Here is a 9,259-nt window from a genome sequence, read left to right as displayed (position 1 = left end):
CCCACCTCTGGTGAAGGCAGCTCCATCCTTCCTGGGTGACACTTCTTTATTTTATTTTATTTTTTTTCCGAGACAGAGTTTCACTCTTTCACCCAGGCTGGAGTGAAGTGGCACGATCTCGGCTCACTGCAACCTCCACCACCCGGGTTCAAGCAATTCTCCTGCCTCAGCCTCCCGAGTAGCTGGGATTATAGGCGCCCGCCACAACGCCTGGCTAATTTTTGTATTTTTAGTAGAAACGGGGTTTCGCCATGTTGGCCAGGCCGGTCTCCAACTCCTGACCTCAGGTGATCCACCTGACTTGGCTTCCCAAAGTGCTAGGATTACAGGCATGAGCCACTGAGCCCAGCCACCTGAGTGACACTTCTAAACTGTGAGTGAGATCATGCCATGTCTCTGCTCCAAGCACCGAAATGGCTCCCCATTTCATGCAAAGAAAAAGCCAAAGTGCTTACCATGATTTCCTGGAGTTTTCACATTCTTCCCTGCTGCTATGCTTTGAATGTTTGCCCCTTCTGAAATTCATGTAGAAACTTATCTCCAATGTGGCAGTATTGGGAGGTGGGGCCTTTAAGAGATGATTGGGTCATGAGGGCTTTCATGGATTGATGGATTAATGCGTTACCACAAGAGTGGGGCTGGTGGCTTTATAAGAAGACAAAGAGAGACCTGAGCTAGCATGCTCAGCTCCCTCACCATGTGTTGCCTGGAGCAACCCTGGGACTCTGCAGAGTCGCCAACAGCAAGAAGGCCCTCACCAGATGCTGCCTCAAACTTGGAGCTGGTCCCAGCCTCCAGAACTGTAAGAAATAAGTTCCTTTCCTTTATAAATTACCTAGTTTTAGGTATTCTGTTATAAGCAACAGAAAACAGACTAAGATAACCTTTACTTCTTCAACCTTCTCTCTTACTCCTCCACTCCCAGCTCACTGACATACAGCCACATTGACTTTTCAGCTCTTTCCTGAACACACCAGGTATATCCCCACCTCAAGAATCTGCCCTACCTGGTCCTTCGGCCTGAACTGCTCACTTCTCCTACACAGCCCCTTGGCTCACACCCTCTCCTTTCGCAAATGTTTTCCCTCATGACACTTTTCCAATGAAGCCTATACTAACCCCTGTTTCAAATTGCAACCTGCTCCACTCCAGCCCCAGCAGTCCCTAAAGCCCTGTCCTACTCCTTTTTTCTTTAAAAAAAAAATTATTTTTAAACAAACTATAAAATTTACTTATTAAAATAACTTTTGTTTTCTGTCTCCTCCTGCTGGAATAGGAGTTTCATGAAGACAAGGAGGTTTTCCATTTTGTCCACCAATGTATGCAATTGCCTAGAGCCTGCCTGGCACATGGCACGTGGTCGAATGAGTGAGCAAGTGAGTGAGTGACTGAATAGAATGCAGAATAGAATGAATCATGCATAGCTCACTGCTTAAAGGAAACTTTCATCATGCTTTAAATAGATAACAGTTGTGGGCCATGTGGTTCTCACACAGTGCATAGAGCCAAGGTTTATAAAACTCAAAGGTCTGCATCAGACAACAATCGAGCCAGGTTTCCATTTCAGGCAGGCACATGGCACCGTATCCAGCCAGCCCCTCCTGCTCCGTAGTCACTTGCAAAAATTCAAAAGCAGCAACTATCGGAATTACAATGAAGATTTTTTTATCTTTTCAATTCCAGAAATAATTGGATTAAATACCCATTTATTACAGATTCAATAATATCACATTGCCAATCTTATTTTCAGATGAACCAGTCAGCCTTACAAGTTACTACATGACGCCTCTTCAAAAAAGGCATTCAATGATTGCTTGCCAGCAGAATTTGGGTTAAATATGAAGTCTGTTTATCCTGAACTGAAAAAGCCTTGTAGTTATTCATATCACTTTGCCCATCAAACTTATCCAGATAGGCATTCTCTAAAAATTTCATTCAAGTTAAAATATAGAAATGGATTAAATAAAGAGTTGAAACTAAGGCTCTTTATTTCATTAAGCCCAAATTGAATGATTGAGTTTCACCAAACTAACATCAATTATTATATTACATTAGGGTCATTAACGTGATTTTTTTATACTTATATTTAAGTTTTGTTTTAGTTTTGTGGTTAAGAGCCATGCTTATAAGAGCATTTATACCTAGTTTCATGTTTGTCATAAAAACTGAGTCCTAACAGGTTATTTACCAGAATTTGGGACAAATTCCACAAGGAAAGTCATAAGGAATAGGCATTACTGAGAAGAAAAAAAAGTAACAAGGTTGGATTAAGACAAGAAAAGGCAATGAGATCACCCATGTTCCCGTCACTCCATAGAGAGGAAGCCCAGGGCCAGCCAGAACATGATGGACACACGATGGAGCTTGTGTCCCAGTGCAGGGGCCCTTTCCCATGCGGAAGTTCCTCCTTACAGAACAAGTATGCAAATGTTGTCTTGTCAATGGGGAGATAACCCCAGCAGGGTGCCAGCAGCTGGCATATGGATGCCAGCTATTTGCAGGAGTGGTCTGGAAAGGACAGCTCAGGCCCTGCCATCAGGGGAAGGAAGCTGCTGGTCCCAAGGGAAAGGGGGATCCCTGGTCCCTGTTTGCTCATTGCCCAGGCAACGCAGCATGCAAGCATGACGATTCTACTTGGTGTATCACCGTGTTTGGCGTATTTTAAATAACAGTAAAATAAAAATCATTTAAATAAATAACAGATGTTTGTTACTTTCCTTTAATAAGTTCGACACAAAACTCAAGTTCTTAAATGTTGTCGGATTATTTGGTGGGATGCCAAATGCCATTAGTGTTTGCTGAAAAATAGCCTCATCCCACCAAGATATCTTAGTTTACTATCAGCAAGTATTTTAGGAGACCTGACTACTACGTAAGACCAAGTAAATCTTTCACTTCAGAGAACTGCATTTCTGGGATCTGGGTTAAGTGCATAGTAGAAATACATCCCTTGGCTATTTTCTCCTTAGCGGTAGTGGTATATTCCTTAGAGAGTTCCTCAAAAGCTTCAAGGTTTTCCAAAGATCAAACTAATGCCAATCCACAGCACTGTCAGATAGGAGTTGATCTACCTCTAGCTTCAGATTCAAACATAGCACATCCTATGGTGCAGTCAGTGAAGAATAAATATTTTTCCCTTGCCACACGGCATTGCCATCAGCTTAACCAAAGACCAGATCTTCTTACACCACCTGTTCACTGACCAGGTAAGGGCTATGAAATCAATGAAACTGGCAGTCTCTGAATTCAGCTGTTTTTGTTTGTTTTGAAAAATAATCACTCTTCAAAAATGATGTCTATATATATATGATAGATAAAAATATGTTTATAAAAAATAAATTATTTATTTAGAGACAGGGTCTCTCTATATTGCCCAGGCTGGTCTCAAACCCCTGGCCTCAAGTGATCTTTCTGCCTTGGCCTCACAAAGTATTGGGATTACAGGAGTGAGTCACCATGCCCAGACTATGACAGATGAAAATCTTAAAGAATAATTTTATCTTTTTTTCTAACTGTGCTTCAGTTAGACATATTAAGGGATTATTTCAGTCTGCAAAAGCTAGGACACTTAAAGTTGAGATGACCAACTGCAAGTCCAATTAGTTGAAGATGCATTGGCTTAGTTCCAGGAATTGGTACAACCTTTGCATTTCCTGAAGAAGTAATTATCTTCTTCGTGGGGCATAATCCACTTCTTTGTTCATTTTTTCACACTGCCAATTAAGGAAAGTTTTGTGGAATTAACTAGAGTTCATTTGAAGTCATTATACCTTTCTCAGGAAGCTTTGTTGGAGGTCACACTCTATGATTACTTTGCACTTTATAAGCAAGAACTTTTCCATGAAGACCTCTCAGGATTTCCTTTCATTTCCTTTATATGTTTAGTGTGTTTTAGAATAGAATACTACAGTTGATAATGCAACCTAGATGACAGATAATCTCTCTAGCAGAGAAGTCAGCTTTAGTTCCCAGCCAAGAGGAGCCATCCCTGTGGGTGGGCATTGATAAAGAAAGAGCTTGCTTAATTCGGAGAGCCTTCTGGCAGTTTGCAAAGCTCTTTCTCCTACGATTCCTTTTTTTCTCCTTCCAACAACCCTGGAAAAAAGCTATTGTTATTCCCATTGCAAGGATGGGCTAATCGAGCTCAGAGAAGTTGAAGCCCAGCCAGGTAATGAGTTATAAATGAGGGAAGAATTGATGTCTTCTGCTCATGAATTCTATGCACTTCCCAACATATCACCCCCTCCTTATGATATGAGGTGTGGGGTGAAGATCGCTCTTCCTAACAGCTGCTGCACCCCCACAGGTTACAGACTTATGATGGCTTCCAGTGGTGGGAGTTTGAAATATGCCAGGTGATAATCTCATAGACAAGGTGAGTACCACTCCACTTGGAAAATGTGTTGAAGTGAAAAATTAGGCCATTATTTTAAAATACCCGGAAGGTTTAGAGTACTTAAAATTCTATTTTTAAAAATCATTTATTGTTTTCATTATTAATCTACTCTAGTAGTATTCGACTTTCCCCTAAAGGATTTCTGGTACAGAAAAAGATTGATTTACAAAACCAAAAATAAATCACATGCAAATTAATATTAAATATTGTCAATATGGTTTCTGATATATAGAAGTTTTGTGGCCCTTGGGCCATAATCGCCTTTTACCAGTCAGCAGAAGATTAAAGAAAACAAAATGAAAGATTTAAAGGAAGCAAAAGGAATGCTTTTTAAATCCAGTGGCTCTCAGAAGGGTCAGAACTAGTAATTTAATATTATTATCATATATTTTCCTTTTTATATTTTCTTTTTTTTGGTTTTTTAATTTTAATTTTGTTTTTTTGTTTTCATGAAAAATAATATTTTAATGTGATCTGGAAAATCAAATGAATGCAAAAAAATCATGATGAATCAAATATAAAAATTTTAAGTGAAAACTGGATAGGTATTACTGATTTTTCTTTTTACTACAGGCTCAAATATGGCTCAACACAGCACCATTACCGATTCTCTCTTTATTTAGAATTTTTATATTTTGTCCAACATGAATTTGTTTGAGTTTTTAAAAAATATTGCATTAAAATATTCTTTACAAATTTTGCACCCAAGCCAGGTGCCTACTCACCTCACCTAGGGCCTCAGTTGAGGCCCTAGCTCTCAACACACAATCTCCATCCCTGGACACTTACATCAGAATTAACCTTTGGGTTGTTCAGGTCATCATGTACTTGGATATGTTAACAGCCCTTTGAGAGCCCCATTACCCACCAGGGCCCCTTGTTGCAACTGAAACTGTGTCCTGTTAGATACAAGACATTGAGGGAGCCAAACCAGCAGCAGACAAGTAACAAATGCCTCTCCCTTCAGATTCCCCATGGTCTAAAGAATGCATAATTCCCACAACCCAGAAGCATTGCACGGCTCAGCTATGTATTTCTTTCTATGACTTTATTCATGAAAATGCAAACAGATTGAGGACTAAGCACACAAACAAATACTGCACCTCTACATATTCAGTAAAAAGGATTAAAAAATGATTTCAGTAAATGTCCTATTTTTTAGAGTCTTGAAGGAATATCCAACTCAGCTAGTCTCTCAGAGACCAACTTGCAGGAGAATCTCACACAGGGCAGTATGATGAACACCACAGAGCTGACATGGAGCTCCAACCACACAGACCACCTAGCTTCTAAGACACAAAGGGACAGGAGAAGGGGCATTTACTCAGCTTCTGAGCTGCATGTGCCCAGCACTGTCAGGACCCTCTGCCTCGGAGGGTATGTAATTGAGGGAATGGAGGAAGTGGAAATTTCAGAATGCATGGTTAATAGAGCGGAGTGGGCAAGATTGTAAGAGCAGAATCTGATGGATATGAGAGCCTTGACTGAGGGAGCACTTATAGGAGAAGACGAATTGGCAGTAGGACAAGAAGAGGGGTCTTGCCTCATGGTAGACACCTGATGGCTAGAACCCACTGACAGCAGACCACTGACTGCTAAAGGTCCAGGTGAATGGGGCCATTGAGGGCCTTGCTTCCCACCCTCATGGTCCTTTCTGGACAATATTCCCTCCCACCACTATAATTATAGGATCACTGTGGAAACAAGAGCATGGAGTAGCATTTGACACATGGGCTGAAGGAAGGATTACAAGAGCACAGCAAGACCCCAGGAGGCCAATAGGCTATGGCCCTCTCAGCTCAGGCATTGTGCAGCAAGCTGCATAGGGACTGTTCTTGGCACCTGGGCAATTCTTCTGGCCAACCTTGGGATCTGCATGTTTCCAGTGACCCCAAATGAGAGGAAGGCAAAACACTGGGTAACATAACAGTCTGGATGGGGAGCCTCAGGATTAACTTGTGTATGCTGCCTCACCTCTGTCCCACAGCAACCTACAAAATAGGAATTGCTGTCCCTAAACTGCAGAGGAGGAAGCAAGTTCAGAAAGATTTGTCAGCTTGTCTAAAGTAATGCAATAAATAAGCAGTCTCTAAGTCACATGGATAATCTCTTGGGCATTGTCTCTCTCAGCCATGGAGAACTGGAAAAGGAAGAATCACTGCTTTTCTCAAGCAAATCAGTTTCTTGATGTCTTTTGGTTCTCATTCTTTGCCTTCTCCTGATCCTTTGACCCCTTTTATAGATCAGGGTGCTCTAGAATAATGGATGGTCTTGGGTGGTGAATTAAGGTGGATAAATAGGGACAGGGATGGTTAAATTGGGAGTCTTTCTTACAACCTTGATGGGTTTTTTTCCCCCAACAAGTTTCCTTTTCTACTGAAATGCCACACCAATGTTTGTTGGATTTATGAGGTGGCCAGACTAATGTGTTGTGTTTTTTTCTTTTTCTTTTTTTCTTTTTTTTTAAGTTTCCCTTGAGAGAATAAATGGCAATGGAGAGAACTATTTAACAAGGTCCTGGTTTATCTTGCAACACAGTAGCTAAACCTGCCTGATTTTATGTGCATTTTTGTAGGGATCAGCTTGGTAGACAGTAATAGCAGAGAAATGACACCTTGATCTTGGTTTGCAAGCACTTCTCCCATCAGTCCTAGATTAGGCCATGTAGAGATGTTGGTTTATGCATGCTGCAGCAGTGGACATAATGAATATAATTTACCCAGTGGACAAAGGTGTGTACCGAGTGAATTTAAATAATTGGTGTGGATTGACTAATAGCTAAGAAGGGGATTTTTTTTTCTTAAAAAAAACAAAACAAAACAAAACATTAATTGTAGATACTGAAAAGCTCGGGTTTGCCCTCTTCATTTCTACTCACCTTCCAAATAGTTATATCCAAAATGTTTTTCCCTCTCCCCTACCTTGCCCCCCGTTAAAATAGAAATTGGCATTAATATCCTGCTCCTGAATGCATGTAAAATTTGTACTAAATTATCTTCTACGAAAATGATTTGTAATCTGTAGACTTATTACCTGGGAGATGTTTTGAGATGTAAAATCCCATCCTTTTGGGTTGTGGGTTTTTTGTTTTCTCCAAATAAATCTGATCTTTAAAAAGAAAAAAAAATAAGTTGTAGAAGTGAGAACCCAATACAATCTGTTTGACCTCAAAGACTGTGGTCTTTCCACCAAATGACATATCCTTCAAAACTTCTATTTCAAAAGTATTTAAAACATAAACAAATAGTTAAGCTAGCAAAGCCATCTGAGACTTGAGAATTCTTGCAAGCAAAGAACAACAAAAAAATTGAACACCAAACTGTCAAGAAGCCAAAAAAACTCAATGGCCTCAAACTAGACTGATACACGAAGTAAAAAGTACCAGGGAGGCTTGAAAATGCTTTGCATTCACAATAACATTGATTTCAACAATGGAAAGACACCAACTTTGTTACCAACTCAAAGATACCAACTCAGAATGTAGATGAAATAAAAGTAATAGGATATCACCGAAGTTTTGCTCTGTAGCCTGTATTTTGCAGGTTATTTTCCTGTGAAGGATTTTAAAGTTTTGCTCTTGTTTTACAAACACATTTTATTGTCTTCAGGTTGGAATCAACTACCAACTACACAAACTACAAATATGTTTAGACGTTGGACTGAAGAATTTGATATTTCAGGGATTTCACAGTCACGTTCCCTGAATCTAATTTTACAAAACAGAAAATCAACATTTTGTCTTATGATTTGGGCATAAATAAGGTTTAATTTTTATTATCAGTAAGGAAGATGAATTACACTGGGTAATGTTTCAATTAAAAAGTGAACGAAGTGTATGGCAGCCATGAAAATTCATTTTGCAGTCTTAAGTACATGGAACACATTTGAGCAAGAGCCCAATCACTCATTTTTAAATTAATTACCATGTTTGACCCAAAGCAACACTTCCCATGGGCTGTTTCCAGCCAGCAGCTGAGTACGGCAGGGACAGCCCCATTTTGGGGAGACTTAGGACTCCTCTGACAGCCAACTGTGCCTCAAGGACCCCTTGAGTCTTGCTGAACCTTCATTATTACCACATGGGGTCTAGAATGTCTCCCATCCAGTCATTCTTCCCTCTCTCCTTCATTCAGGGCCAGGATTGCAATGCAGTCTGACAGCTCTTTCAGCTTTTCCCAACTCTCTCTCCACTTCCTATTTTATAACTCAATAAAATCCTTGCATGTTTAATCCTTTCTTGGTGTCTGCTTCTCAAAAGACATACATTCACATCAAACATAAATAAAAGTAAACACTGCGATAACTTATTTTCTGGAATTTTGTATTTATTTCTGAAGTTTTAGAGCTTAATTTAGTTCCTTTTACATAGTACTCAATCGAACTGGTAAAAAAAGGATATTCATTTAATCAATGAATATCATAGTAAAAAATGTGTGAAATATGTAGCTTCCAATTGCACACTAAATTTTACATATTTGTGATCGTCCTTTTTTATGACATTTTATTCATAGAGTATTAGATATACATCTAAGATTGGAGACGGCTGAATAGAAGCCTTCACTAGTCATTCTCCCCACAGGAACGCCAAATTGATCAACTATCCACACACAAAAAAAGCACCTTTGTAAGAACCAAAAATCAGGTGAGTGATCACAGTACCTGGTTTTAATTTCATATCACAGAAAGAGGCATTGAAGAGGGTAGGAAAGACAGTCTTGAATCACTGGCAATATCCCTCCCCATCCCCCAGCAGTGGCTGCATGGTACAGAAACAGAATCTGTGTGCTTGGGGAAGTGACAGCGCGGTGACTGTGGGACTTTGCGTTGGAACTCAGTGCTGCCCAGTCACAACAGAAAACAACA

Source organism: Chlorocebus sabaeus, chromosome 21 (assembly GCF_047675955.1).
Source record: "Chlorocebus sabaeus isolate Y175 chromosome 21, mChlSab1.0.hap1, whole genome shotgun sequence".
Lineage (NCBI taxonomy): Eukaryota > Metazoa > Chordata > Mammalia > Primates > Cercopithecidae > Chlorocebus > Chlorocebus sabaeus.
Note: the sequence above shows the minus strand (reverse complement) of the source record.